Source organism: Glycine soja, chromosome 18, assembly GCF_004193775.1.
Source record: "Glycine soja cultivar W05 chromosome 18, ASM419377v2, whole genome shotgun sequence".
Classification (NCBI taxonomy): Eukaryota; Viridiplantae; Streptophyta; class Magnoliopsida; order Fabales; family Fabaceae; genus Glycine; species Glycine soja.
Genome location: NC_041019.1, coordinates 55,763,887 through 55,779,886, shown reverse-complemented (window position 1 = coordinate 55,779,886; position 16,000 = coordinate 55,763,887). Strand labels below are relative to the sequence as shown.

General features: G+C 33.2%; 1 long non-coding RNA gene across 1 annotated transcript; it reads left to right on the top strand.

The window, feature by feature from the left end:
• Positions 1-6,830: 6,830 nt before the first annotated feature.
• On the top strand, positions 6,831-7,715 carry LOC114395812. The gene is made up of 2 exons (XR_003663116.1): positions 6,831-7,122; positions 7,208-7,715. It is a non-coding gene; the product is annotated as an uncharacterized LOC114395812 (long non-coding RNA).
• The last annotated feature ends 8,285 nt before the right edge of the window (positions 7,716-16,000 follow it).

Here is a 16,000-nt window from a genome sequence, read left to right as displayed (position 1 = left end):
AATATCCCTTAGGTTAATTTTTTTTTTCCACACATGCACGAGATGTGTTTTGAAAATTAATTTTGGATTTTCGCTTGTCCTTGATGTATCCATCACCCCCATGCTTTTTGCGCCATGCTATAAAATATTAGGAATTGTCTTTTTCTGTGTCCTATTATAATTTATAAACTTAATTACGCAAATACTCCATATATATAGTAATTAATTTATCAAAACTGATGCTCTTTCTTTTTTATTAAAGCATACGGGACAGGCTGCTTATTTCTATAACAACGTATATTAGACGTCTTGAAATGTCTTAAAGTACGTAAGTAAGCAATTAATTAATTAAGTGAGCAGGTAAATGATAGTCATTATAATATGTTAAATCAAGTGTTGACTTATGCTAGTACGCACTGAGTTTTGCTTTTATTTTGTTAATATAAAACTGAAATCTATATTTAAGACAAAGACTAGTCATATTTTCAATCCTCGCGAATTAAGGAGTAACGGGTAGAAAACAAGAGAAGAGAATTAAAAAAAAAAAAAAGAATTAAAGAATGTGTAACAAGTTAAGCAATAAACAATGTTAAGAATATTAAAATTACTACTCCTAAAAATAAATTAAATATAAAAGAAAAAGAGTTTAACTTTTATACGCGATATAAAATATTATCAATTAATTACAGTACACGTCAACTTTAAACCAAACTACATCTAGATATGTGATCATTCATCCAATATCATCTTTTCATCTGGGACTAAGTGTTGTTTGATTGTAGATATATATGAGAGATATGAAAAGAAGTTTTTAAAATTATGTATGAATCCCACACTATTTTTTTTCTATTTTAATTCAAATATTTTTTTTTCAATTTTTTTATTTTATTTTTCTCTTCTACACAACCAAACTTACTAACCCTAAGTGTAAATATTTGGGTTCTCTATTCAAGGGTAAATTAAATTAGGCAATTTATTTCTTAATTGATTCAATTCAAGACCTTCAGACCCCAGGTTGTCATTGAAAACTGTCAATATTCAGAAATACAATCACTCTTGCACGCCAGAGTTTTAGATCCAGATCTCTATATATTTTTGGTATAATAATTCTGAATTTTCTTATACCATCGTTTTATTGATTCTCATTGAGTATAGTTTATGTTTTTAAGATATTAAATATTTTTTTATTCTAGTTTTTTTATAAAATAAGAGAAGGATTTCATTACTAGAAATATATGATTTTCTTGCAGAAAAAAATTCTGCAAGAGTTTTCCAAATATATGACTATTTTTTGTGAATTAAAATATGAAGAATTTTTTCCTAGGAATTTCTTTTATTTTTTGCAGATTATCTTGTGAAATTAATTTTGCATGAAATATTTAATATTATTGTAATTAATCGTGATAAAGGTTGTACATAAGTATTCCGTGAATTTTCTTAGAGATTTTCCTCCTAACTTTTTCCCGGATAAGTTCCGCACAAGCAAAAACTAGAAAATCTAGTCAAGGATTTCAACATTAAAAAAAAATGTCAACATTCTGTATCATCATTTTGTTAAAAAAAAGTTATTTAAAAAATATTTTTAGATTGATTTCTTGTATAACCAATTTAAAAAACAACTTATACGCAATTGTTTACTCTGTACAAAAATATCACCACTATACGTAATATCACATCAATTTTCTAATAATCATTTTTCTAAGTAATAAGCATGCTATAACATCATTTTAAGGTAAGAGATCCTAACTAAGTTGACAGTCCAGACTCTATCAATCACCTGCATCACACCAGAAGTATAAATTAAGTACAGTAATTATAAATTACTTATGTAAAGAGCATTTTTACACAAAAACGAATTCTCCTTGAAATAAGTTTTAATACAATTTTATAGTACAAGCTGGAGTTTAATTATTGGTATGTTTATAATATCTTTTCCATTGAATTTTGTTGGTCGACTTGTTTGAAATTACTACTAACTCATGTGAGGTACTCATTGATTATATTGAGAAATTCCTATCCCGAGATTACCTAGCCTTGAAAAAATGCTACTAACTTATTAATGGAAGTTGACATGAATTGCAACGGCTTCTTATATGAGTCTAGTTCTAGAATAATTTCATAACAAATACTAGTACGGGTCAATTAGACAACTAACATCATCAATGGATTTGTAAGAGAGGAAATGGCTAAGAAATAGATCGATCTCGTTGATCTTTGTTCTGCAATCATAGAATATCGAGGACACACGTACGAATCACAAGTCATGATCAAGACTAGCATATAAATTTAGGCCTTATATAGATGATAGAAATTGAGTCTTATTAAAATTAAATGTATTGCTTTTTATTGTTTGACATGGTAGAAACAATTTTAAACTCATGAATCTTATAAATAGATGTTCAATTCATGTTTTTTAATAGCCACTACTTTTTTAGTTGAGACATATAATTGTTAAACATGATCACATAAATGAATGTATTTACGAATCTTATCACAGTACTTTCCGGTTTCAGGTTTATAAGGAGGGAAACAAGAGCCATGGGTACATTAGGTAAAAGATTGACCAATATTAATGCTGAGACCATTCGACTTCAATTCCAATTATTAGTATTATGTTACTGCTAGCTAGTAGTAATGTTCGGTCTTGTGTACTAGACTTCTAGCTGTGTACCTGACATTTCTAGTATATATATGTCATTTTTTTTTCATTCTTTTTTTATTATTATTACTTACATTAAACAATTTCTAATTTAAATATTAAATTTTGATAAATCATATCAAATCAATATACAAAAAACAATATATCTAGCTAGGTTCAAATTATATATTTCTATAATTGTTTCTTTATTGCAAAAGTTTTATCTCTTATTGTATTTTCTTTCTTCTTAATTAAAATATGAGATTTCATCATCTACAATGGAGTACGTGGATTAACATTAGTAAAATATATAGTTTGGTAGACCTAATTAAACGCCTTTTCATGGTATAGTGCCTCACTGCCTCTAGTTTGTGAATTGCGAGGTTACCTTTAATTTTCCTATCCATTTAATTTCATTAATGAGTCATTGCTCATTGGTCTTGTATCTCTTTCTCCTTTTTCTTTCTATTGTTTTCTGTGAAATAAAGTGGGGACTAATACATTAATAAGCGATTTGATATTTAATTAATCGAACAAGAACCTAACGAAAAGACAATTCGCGAGCTTATGAGCAGAATTCAATCGTAGAATTGTTTGATTTGTCATCTGCTTTTATTTTTATTTATTAAAAAATAGAAATATAATTAAGTAAAAAAATTGAAAAGATTTTCAACAAAAGATTCTGAAAATAGAGCTGAAAACAAAAGAAGAGACGTATTTTGTGTTTTCTTAATGACTTGAAAACAGAAACGATTAAAAAATATATATGGTGGCAAATTCTTGTTTTCTTTATGCTTTTTCTTTTATTATGTTTGACTGCTTTGTGAGGTTTTTTTCAGTAGAACAAGTTCAATAGAGAAGAAAGATGAGACTAATCGATACACGAAAATGAATACACAACAACCTTCAATAGTGCAATTCAGTGTCCTCTGTAACTGCCTTTGACGCCCACTCATCTTGAAGCTATGTGTTCATATCAATGGTGTCCAAGTCGTGTCTTTGTGCCAAACAATAGAGCGTGTTTGGATGGCGGGCAAAGTTGCTACCGCATGAAATATGAACCTCAACATAAAAATAAGGAAAATGTTTTCTAAAAATCTATAAATCACGGACACTTCAGTTCCTTGTCGTGTCCGATGTCCGACACGCATTCGTGTCGGTGTTCAACACCGACACAACACCTGTACTACGTTCTATATTTTAAACATTACAAGTGTTCACGTGTTCGTGTTCGTGTCCGTGTTGTGTTCAATGTCCGTGTCAGTGTCGATACTTCATAACTAAAAACAAAGGTTGAATGCAAATGTAGGTTGGAACCTGCAATCCAAACATGCACTACTTAGATGGCAATAACAGCACTTCGGAGACAGTGTAGGAAACAAGATTTGGATGGAACTGGACACGTGTATTTGGGTACTGGGACTAATCAGAAGATGAGACGTACACAACATTCAAACAAACTATACTACCTACGAAGACCAACGTAACGTAGGCAAGTTACAATTGAGTGCATGCACTTACCCTTAAATAAATCCACGTTTACATAGTTTTAAAAATTAAAATCCATTTAACAATTAACAAATTAAAAGGTTTACGGATTTTTAGTTAAAGATGTTTGTTTTAAGAATGAGAGCAAACTTTTACGAATTCTTTCCAATGAATACATTAGAAGTATAAGTACAAAAGGTCAAATTTATCATTTGACATATTATTAAAGTATTGGTAGGATTAACTAAATTTTTATTGCCTAAACTTTTATAAATTCAATTTTTAGTTTCTAAACTTTTATTTGATTGACTAAAGTTTTTTAATTTTTTTCATTTAGATTTTTAGTCCTTAAACTTTAGTTTGATTATTAATATTCCTCAATTTTTTTCTCTTAAGATTTTTAGTTTCAAAACCTTTCAAAAATTCATTTTTTAGTTCTTGAAATCTCATTATTTGAAAAAAATAATTTAATAACTAAAAACTTAGTTAATTCGTATAGGTACTTAAAAAGTTTACCTTCGGCCTTAGACTTTTCGTTTTTTTTTTAATCCCCTTAAATATAATATATATATATATATATATATATATATATATATATATATTTAATTTCTCCTAAGCAATAATTGAGAAGGAACGTGGTACTGAAGCTAATAATGAGAGAAATTTGAGCTTTACACCTAAATTAAGATGTAATATTTTTTGTTGCCATTCCCGGATTGAGATGTTGGTCAAGTCCAATAATTCAGGCCCGCCCGCCCAACCCAATCGTTAAAAGGATGCCTTTTACGTTGTCTCACATCTTACGAGAATGATTGTAACTCACCCTTTTATCATGATCCTTTACTTTATTTTATTTGATTTAGGTATGAAAATGTAAACAAAAGATAGTGAAAAAATGAAAGAAAAAAATGATATGATATGATATTTTAGGTTATTGGATTGCGTAAGATCTGGAAAGAAAAAAAATATAAACATGTATATAAATTTGCATAAATATTTGGAATAAAAAATATGTATAATAAATAAAGGTATTTTTGTCTTTCTACTCATTTAACTTTATCTTATTCTCTTTCTCTTAAAATTGAGAAGAAAAAAATATTTGAGTGGGTTCTACCATTTTTCTTCTCCCCTTGTTTTCTTGCATGTCAAATGAAAAAATCTTTTCAATAAATGTATATTCCTCCCAATTCTTTCCTTTTTGCTAGTTTTCTTGCCTTTCCAAATGGAGTTCTGTTAGATATAGAGAAAGGAAAATGTTAACTAATGTTGTAAGAACATTGGTTAAAAAATTAAAAGTAAAAAAACATATTAGAAAATGCAATAGTGCATTTTTATGATTCCTAATGCAATTCTAACCTGATTTGCAATGAAATTTTCATTTGTATTCCTTAACAAGTGTCCTTAAGAGTTAAGACAATAGTTAGTAAGATGTTTGCAGAATTATTTGTATTGATTGAGCTAAAAATCCATTGGATCTAAAGATTAAAACAACATGCACAATCTTAAACTATTCAATTATGATCTAACAGTCTATATTTTAATTTTCATTTCTTACCATAACAATTAACAAAACTTAACTTATTTGATAGTCTGCGTAATATATCATGTAAGTGACTGCACGTCAATAAGTCATCGTTATTTGTTATTATTCAAAATGGATTAACGACATATAAAATATTGAATTCAACACTTTAAAAATAAAATAATGGCTAGCCACAAATCACACTGAATTTTATATCTTATTTATAATTATGGAAAATCGTGGTTATACAATTAAGAGTTTAATTTATATATTCTATTAGTGTAAATTTTTTTTTGTATAAATATTTATTTTATCATCACGTCAATATGTCATCTTAATGAATAAAATAAAATATTCAAATTTTGTTATATGTGTGTAAAAATGTTTCACGTTGATAATATTATAAATAAAACTCTAAAAATAATCAATATTTGATTTGATAAAGCTATTACTTTAAAAAAAATTAATTCATTATTAATGTAAAAGTTTGACTATTAATTCATCATTTGATTTGATAAGTAATAGATTTTGTGTGTGTGTGTGCATAAATGTTCTCGATCGATAATCAGATGCAATTCTTTTCAAACTAGGTTTTAACATTTCTAAAGAAGTCTTCACCGTGCACATGGTGAGCCATACTTAAAACTCAACTCTTCAATAAATGTGTTAAGTTTTGTTGATAAAAGTTATACTCTATTAAAGAAAAAATGTATTAACGATTATTTAGTTTTCAAATTATTTTTCCATAAATTAAGTGAGAGACTAATCTTAAAGATACAGTAGAACACAAATGTGCTTTATTTATTTGTTTATATATATATATATATAATAGTTGAACTCTAAAATTAAGAACTTCACAACAACTTAGTTTATTAAAAGATTCGGCTCAATGATAAGTGAGATTTAAAATAAATTTTAACAAAAATATTTTTACTTTATTCTTAGGTTTAAAACCAGGTGTTCAAAGAATTGGAATTCCTTTCTACACTATTTGAGAGTTTAACCTCTTGCATAATGATTTGAAATATTCAAATTCCTTTGACAATTTAATTATACAATAGAAATAAAACAAAACAAATATAAAAGAGATTAATCATCTACCCATTCGAGAGAAGGCCTTTGTTTTCAATTAAATTATGTATTCTATCTTATTTCCAAATAAATACTTGAATGAAATTATTACAAAGAACTTGGATCCATATATTATATATCTTCATTGCTACATGCGTGGTTCGCCTTGCGTGATCTTAATGCTTACCATTCCACACCCATTCACACATTCACAACCACCCACCCCTTCAATTCATTCATTCCCTCGTCCTTACTTGTTTCCTTTCCCCACCCTCTAACATACACACATATACTATTTAACCATCATATATAGACCCCTTTATTCTTCTTTCTACAACAAGTATATTTTTTTTTTCATTTTTTGTGCATTCTCTACCAAGGGGAGTGGAAAGTGTTCTGTTGCCAAACAAAACAAAGCCACAAGGTTTGTTTCTCTTCCTCACCCTCATGTTTTTCACTTGTATTTTCTTTAACTTTTTCTTCTTTTTTTGTTCTTGTGCACTGCTTAGTGTTTTTAGCTTTCAACGTTTAATTTGAGCGAATTAATAAGCCAAAATGGTGATGCTGGGTTTGGGAAGGCTTGTAGTGACTCTAAAATCCAAAATAAGGTCTTTGAAACTGAAGAAACCTTACGATAAGATGGAGAAGAGTGACAGCATGAGAGTGGAGATAAGAAGCAGGAAGACCAGAAAGCTTATTGAAGAGACCCTCAAAATTGCTGATTCACCTAAGTCCAAAACCTTCAACTTATGATGGTATACATATGCTACCTTATGTTTAATTGTATGTATTGGTAAAACCCTTCAATAATAAAGGTTCTGCTCTTCATACATATGTTGCTTAAATTTCAATGAGGTAATTAGCTTTATCCTTTTTAACTTTTAGGCTCTTAGCCTTTCCATCAATCTTATGCACCCACCACATACCAAGTCAGTGCTAATTATGTTGTGCATAATATAAATCTAGAACTTTGTTGTTATCTTAGATTGGTATGAAGCATGCAAAGACTTTGCAGAATTAGTATGAGTTTGTTTTTTGAGGCCATTTGCTTAGATAAAAATGGAAGAAAAAAAAAACAGCAGCAAAATGGAAAGAAAAAAAGTAAAACTTGGGGGGAAAATATCTCTGTTTATACTGTGGATAGTAGTTTTTCACTGAAGCTTCTTTCGTTTTCAAATTTATTGCGTATTAACATCAGGTCTGGTTTTGGGTGGACCATCCTAAATATAGAAGAGTGCAGGGCATTTATGTCACTTTCACCTGCTTCTTTTCTATTGGTTCTACTGAATAGGAGAAATTTTAATATTTTGAAGATAAACAAAGAAAAAATAGTCTATCGTTTTAGGTTATAATCTAATTACAAATTCTTATGTTTAAGTGCATTTGTGGTTCAATGTTTTGAATAGTAGAAATCCAATCTGAAGCAAACATCCACAGCTTTTGAGTTTTCACATGAATTTGATTTGAAAATTGGAAAATATACGAATGTTCATTAGATGAAAATTCGAACAAATGAAAAATTTATTGACTTTTTTTTAATAATTTATGTAAAAATTATACATAGCATGAATTCTGATTAATTGATAGTATAACTTTTTTAAAGTAATAATACGTATAAATAAATTATACTCAATAAATAACGTAACATATATGTGCAAGAAGGATTTCATTTCTCTAAAACGAGAGAATGCACCTTAAAGAACAAAATACAATTACAGTTGTTGATTAAAAAAAATAATTGATAATTGTGATAAAATCAAATATACATAATAAATAAAATTAGTTAAAATCGATATTTTTTTATTAATGGGTGTGCACTTTTTAAATTTAATGGCTAAGAATTGGCTTTCTTAATACTATCGACATTAGATAACATTTGACCCGAGGAATGAATAATTGAATATTAGTTAACTGAAGTTTTTTGTTTCAAGATAAATATTAAAAAAAAATTATTGTATCAATGAATTAACTTTATATTCAGTAATATTTGAAAATAATTAATTATTTTAAAAAAAATCATTTAAGTAGTTAATTAAAAAAATAAGAGTTTTGATATACAACGTAAAGAAAAATTAATATACTATAAACTAATCAGAAATTATGTTTTATGACCTTTAAAATAATCATTTTTGATAAACTGAACATACTTAATTATAAGAGGCGTCCTTCTGTTGTTAACTATACACGCATAATACACCTGAGAAACAAAATTAATATATAGAATTCTTGAATAGTGTTTAAAGAATATATGTTATACAAGAGTTATATATATATATATATATATATATATATATATATATATATATATATATAAGTTCATTATGAATCAGATCAATGCCTTGCATGAAGTCGATTTCCAACATGTTTTATCTGATTTACAAGTAGTTTATTTTATTTATTTTCAAGAGATTGTAGAGTATGCTTTTGAAATGTAATTGATTTTAAGGGTAAAATGTTAAAGTTAATACAAAAAAATCATTTCAAACAAATCTTCATATACGGATAAATAATATAATTTATTCACATCGATCTATGTATAACATGGGGTTATTGCGTAGGTTTTCTTAATCAATTTTTTGAGTACAAAAAAGAAGGATAAGCTGAATGAGGGCAGAATCCTCTGATCTAGCTAAGGTCCAACAATAGATAACTATATATATAAGAGATAACTCATCAAACTGAACCACCATTTCCCCAACAACGGAAAACTATATATAATGTTACAAAGCTAATTCTAGGGTTACTCTAATTTACCTAATCAAAGCAATAAAAAAAGATAAATGAAAAATAATATAAATTTCATTCTTTACTCATTGATTGATTTTCGCATAAAAAAATATATTTATATATCCTAATTGATGCTAATAAATAAATACTATCTATCCATGTGTCAACATCTTATTATTTATAATAAAAATAATAATATATCAACTATATCTTATATAATCTTTTAACCATTTAATTTTAAAAGCATATTTAGATCTTCCTAGACTCATCCTAATATATATGCTCCCGATATATAGTTTTAAACTTATAGTGTAGTAAGGTACCAAACAAAATTGAGAAATTCCAATTGTTCATAATCATGGCAAGGATGAAAAATTGATAAGGAGAAACTACCCGTCAACACTCAGCTTTTAAGGTCAACAACAAAGTGAGAATGAAGATTGAGTACTGTGGGACTGCGTTAAACCATGCATTTGCAAGACAGCAAAATACTCCTTTAATTTCCACTTGCAAAGAGTTTAATTTTTGAAATATTAATATTGTAATTGTGCATATTATGAATGAATAATCAAGTAAAACTACTATATGTTAGATTTTCAATCAATTTTATTGAAAAATTAGTTGAATAATCAAGTGTCACATAGAAAAATAATGTATATATAAACAATTTTTCATAGTATCAAATAAATTAAACTTTATCATTTAAAGGACATCAGCCCGGAGCATGCATTAATTTTAAAAGATTATTAGAGAATATGTCACACTTAAAGGCATAAAAAGTGTACTTATTAAGTAACATAACTACAGAGCACATGTATAACTGAAATAGGGTCGTTTTATTTAACTAATGGTCTTAATTTTGAGTCTTGGACATCTGCAAAAAAAGTGTATTAAATTTGTAAATTAAAACTCTTTTAATAACTAGTTGACAACGTGTACTTATTAAGTGTACTTATTAAGTAACATAACCACACATCTTTTGCATTTTCTTATACCACTCCACAACTCTTTTTATTTTTTCTCCACCCTATAGTGTATCACATTGATTATTTACAATTAACACCCAACAAACAAGTGGATCACTTGATGTAGAATTATTCTAACTTAATATGTGTTAAATACTTAGAGGGAATATGGGGGCCATGAGATCACATGGGATGGAATTTGGATCATGATATATAGCAACAGACATTTAAAGCAAAACAATCAGCAAAGAGACAGAAAAACGCCAAATCAGGAACCAGCAGAAAGCAAGGAAACAATGGAAACTCATTTACATTGTGAATGTTCTCTTGGGAAAGTGGGGGCCATGAGACTCAACCAACATGTTCTCTTAGTTGGAATTTGGATCATGATATATAGCACAGCTCATGAAACAACATCCAATGTGATGTAACTAAAATGGATATATGCTCACTGATACAGACCCGAATGTTGTTGGGCTAAATGAGCCCTTGATCCAAGAAGAGGATGGTAAGAAGAGGTGGGGCAGGGTGTATGTGAGGAAGAAACCTAGAATGGGTGACGTGGCACACTAGGAGGGGTAGGTGGGTTAGAAGAGAGAGAAGAAGGGAATATTGTTTGTTTATAGAATCAGGGAGGAGGGATTGTATGGGGGACATGCGGATATTGTTATTTTGGGAGAAGAGCCTTCACGGTTGCTTCTTAGGAGCTTAGCTCTGGGCAGTAGGAATTTCCTTTCCTCCTGTATTTCATATTTCAATTAAACAGGATTAGTGTTGTCCTCATTTCATTTGCTTGTCTTTCTTTACCCGTATTTTAATCTCTATCATTGGTCCGACCTGCCGGATATTCGAAAATGCCCCCGAGGAAGAACAATGCTCCGGGAGAACCAGTGGCTGAGGAGAGTGATGATGCGAAGGTGGAGTTTGTCGCTGGTGAGGTCACGAAGCTCAAAGCCATTGTGGAGGAGCTGGTGGTTCAGTCGTTACAGAACCAGAGCCATATGGAAGCCTTACGAAAGGAGTCAGCCGAATCGATTGAGAAGGTACGTAAGGAAGCTGCTGAAAATCAGTCCAAATTAATCACGCTCCTGTCGAGTTTTTCGAAAGGAGGTGAGGAAGAAGGCGAGGGACAAGGATCAGTGAAGAAAAAGACACCAAGTTCTGGAGGGGTAAAATCTGGAGGAAATCCGAGCTTGAAGCAGCTTGACGGAGATGATTTGGTGGAATTTCGTCAGTCAATGAAAAAAATTGAGTTACCCTCATTTTATGGTGAGGACCCAGCGGGCTGGATTGCGAGGGCGGAGATCTATTTCACAGTACAAGAAACTCGCGAGGCAGTTCGTGTGAGTTTAGCCCAACTCTGCATGGAAGGAGGAACCATACATTTTTTCCATTCTTTGTTGAATGAGTATGAGGAGTTGAGTTGGGAAGATTTGAAGAGAGAGCTGTTGGAAAGGTATGGTGGAAGAGGAGAAGGCAGTGTGTATGATCAATTGGCTTCGCTGAAACAAATTGGGAGTATGGAGGATTATATCCGAAGCTTTGAGTGTCTAATTGCCCAGGTACCTAGGATGCAAGATGAACAGTATTTCTCGTACTTTACGCATGGGTTGAAGGACGAAATCCGTAATCGTATGCGAAGTTTGCATGTGGCAAATCCTCTGACTAGGGGGCGAATGATGAACCTGGCGAGAGCCATTGATGTGGAACTTTCTGGTAGAAGCAGAGTCTGGCAGGGAAGAGGTGAGGCACGTGGGGATGGCAGGACCCAGATTGGTGCCCGACCCATTTCAAGTATTGTGGGTCGAATAGGCCCACGTCAGAATAATGGAAGTTGGGGAGTAAATGGGCCAGGCCCAAATGACAAAAAAGATGGAGGTGAGAAGAGCAATAATAGACCTAGGGATAGAGGGACACACCACCTCTCCTATCAGGATCTATTGGATCGTAAGCAGAGAGGATTGTGTTTTAAGTGTGGAGGTTCATACGGGCCGCTCCATCAGTGCCCCGTCAAACAGCTTCGGGTCGTGATGCTAAATGAGGAGATCCAAGTTGAATGCGACGACATTGAAGAGGAGCATGAGGACGATGATGCATTGGAGGCGGGCGAGATAGAGGGCGCTTGTACGACGTTAAGTCTCTGTTCGATGGCAACGGGAGGTGATGCTCCACCGAGAACGATGAAGTTGCGGGGTAAAATAGGTGAGATACCTTTGCTGTTTCTGGTTGACAGTGGGGCAACTCACAATTTTGTTTCTCGAAAATTGGTTGAGGCTCTGGGATGGCAGTGGGACGAGACAAAACATATGAGGATTTTGATGGGAGATGGGCACAAATCTGTCACTCAAGGGGTGTGTCGTGGCCTCAAGGTGCAGTTTGACAAAGGGGAATTTGTGATTGATGCGTTCCTCTTTGATTTGGAGGACATGGATATGATATTGGGCATGTCGTGGTTGTCCACGTTAGGAGAAACAACTGTGGATTGGAAGAAACAGATTATGAAGATTAACACTGAACAGGGAGAAACAGTGTTAAAGGGGGTCCCTCGTGAAGAATCTTTATTGGTGTCAGTTTGTGGGGTGTTGGAGGAAAAGAGGAAGGGTGAATTGGATGATTGGAGTCCTGAACAGAGAAGTGTGTTGGAGGAGTTGTTGAATAAATTCAAGGAGGTTTTTGAAGAGCCTAAGGGGTTACCTCCGGTACGTTCAAAGGAACATAGGATCAACCTTAAACCAGGGCAGGAGCCTATTAATGTGAGGCCATACAGATATGCTTATCATCAGAAGAATGAGATTGAGAGACAAGTGAAGGAATTGATGGAGGCTGGTCATGTGAGGCATAGTCAGAGTGCATATTCCAGCCCTGTAATTTTAGTAAAGAAGAAACAAAACAAGTGGCGTATGTGTGTAGACTATAGAGCATTGAACAAGGTCACCATACCGGACAAATTCCCTATTCTTGTGATAGAAGAACTTTTGGATGAATTGCATGGGGCACGATTCTTCTCAAAATTGGATTTACGTTCGGGATACCATCAAGTTAGGATGAGAGAGGAGGACATTCCTAAAACAACTTTTAGGACACATGATGGCCATTACGAGTATCTTGTAATGCCTTTTGGATTAATGAATGCACCATCTACCTTTCAAGCACTCATGAATGAAGTATTTAGAACGTTACTGAGACGGGGTGTATTAGTATTTTTTGATGATATCCTTGTGTATAGTGGCAACTGGGAGGAACATTTGAAGTTGTTGGAAAATGTGTTGAATGTGTTGAGGACTCATAGTTTATTTGCCAACAGAGAGAAATGCTCATTTGGAAAGGAGAAGGTAGAGTATTTGGGACATATAATTTCAAGCCAAGGAGTGGCAGTTGATCCAGCTAAGGTGAGTAGTGTGTTAGATTGGCCTGTTCCAAAGAATGTAAGAGGTGTTCGAGGATTCTTGGGACTTACGGGGTATTATCGAAAATTTATTAAGGACTATGGGAAAATAGCTAAACCCCTTACTGAGTTGACAAAGAAGGATGGATTTGGGTGGAATACCAAAGCTCAAGAAGCTTTTGAGGCGCTTAAGAGGAAAATCACAACAGCTCCAGTATTGCAATTGCCAAATTTTGATGAGGAGTTTTCCTTGGAGTGTGATGCATCCGGGACAGGAATTGGGGCTATTTTAATGCAACGCAAGAAACCTGTGGCTTATTACAGCAGGGCGTTAAGTTCCCGTAATCTAACAAAATCTGCATATGAAAAAGAATTGATGGCAGTAGCTCTTGCAATACAGCACTGGAGGCCTTATCTCCTGGGGCGAAAATTCACAGTTTTTTCAGATCAAAAGAGCCTCAAACAATTATTGCAGCAACGTATCACGACTGGAGGGCAGCAGAATTGGGTGGCCAAGCTTCTGGGCTATAATTTTGAAATCATTTACAAGCCGGGAAAGGAGAATAGTGGAGCTGATGCTTTATCTCGGAGCAGATATGAAATAGAGTTAAATAATATGGTTTATTTCCCAGTTTGGTTGGATTGGCAACAGTTAAATGAAGAGATACATGCAGATGCGAAATTGAGGAAATTGATTGAAGAGGTGAAGAAGAATAAGGGAGAAAGAGTAAAGGCTGGATATGCTTATAAACAAGGGGTGCTTTACTATAAAAACCGTTTGGTGATTCCTGAAAATTCAGATTGGATTTCTAAATTTTTGGAGGAATTCCATGCTACGCCTCAAGGTGGACACTCAGGCTTCTATCGTACTTATAGAAGAATTGCTGCCAATCTATATTGGAGGGGAATGAAGGGGGATGTACAGCAGTATGTTCAGGCTTGCGACACATGCCAGAGGCAGAAATATGTCACCTCAGCTCCCAGTGGTCTACTGCAGCCTTTACCAATTCCAGAGAGGGTTTGGGAAGATATCAGTATCGATTTTATTACTGGTTTACCGAGATCAAGAGGGTTTGAAGCGATCTTGGTGGTAGTAGACCGATTGACAAAATACTGTCATTTTGTGCCCCTTAAACACCCTTATACAGCCAGGACTCTTGCGGAAATATTTGTGAAAGAGGTAGTGCGACTTCATGGGGTTCCTAACTCCGTTGTGAGTGATCGTGACCCCTTATTTATGAGTCTGTTTTGGAAAGAATTTTTTAAAATGCAGGGGACAAAGCTTCAAATGAGCACAGCCTACCACCCCCAATCGGATGGTCAGACCGAAGTTACCAACAGGTGCCTTGAAACTTATTTACGTTGCTTTATCACGGATCAACCTAAAACCTGGGTGTTGTGGATGCCTTGGGCTGAGTATTGGTTCAATACAACCTACCATGGGTCCACGGGAATGAGTCCTTTTGAAGCTGTATATGGGAGACAGCCACCTAAGATTGTTCAAGTAGTACAAGGGGAAGTGAAAATGGAAGCTGTCCAGAAGGATCTTTTGGAGAGGGATGAAGTTCTGAGACAGTTGAAGACCCATTTGCTTCGAGCTCAGGATAGGATGAGAGTTCAGGCTAACAAGCATCGTAGGGAGAGGAATTTCGAGGTAGGGGACTTGGTCTTTCTGAAATTGAAGCAGAATAGGCAACATTCTGTTATGAGCAGGGTCAGTCCTAAGTTGAGTGCTAAATATTATGGACCCTTTGAGGTTGTGGAGAGGATTGGGGAAGTGGCCTATCGCTTAAATTTGCCACCATCTTCAAAGATTCACCCAGTTTTTCATGTGTCCCTATTGAAAAAGGCAGTTGGGAAATACAAGGTTGAAGAGGTCCTTCCTACGGGGCTGGAGGATGATAGAGCAGAATTAATGATCCCTGAGTTGATCTTGGCTGCAAGAAGCAACACAAAAAGAGGGGAAACCAAGAAGCAAGTGCTGGTTCAGTGGAAGGGGAAATTGGCAGAAGAAGCTACTTGGGAGGATGAGGTTACAATTAGGAGCCAATTTCCAGAATTTAGCCTTGGGGACAAGGCTCTATTTCAAGAAGGGAGTATTGATACAGACCCGAATGTTGTTGGGCTAAATGAGCCCTTGATCCAAGAAGAGGATGGTAAGAAGAGGTGGGGCAGGGTGTATGTGAGGAAGAAACCTAGAATGGGTGACGTGGCACACTAGGAGG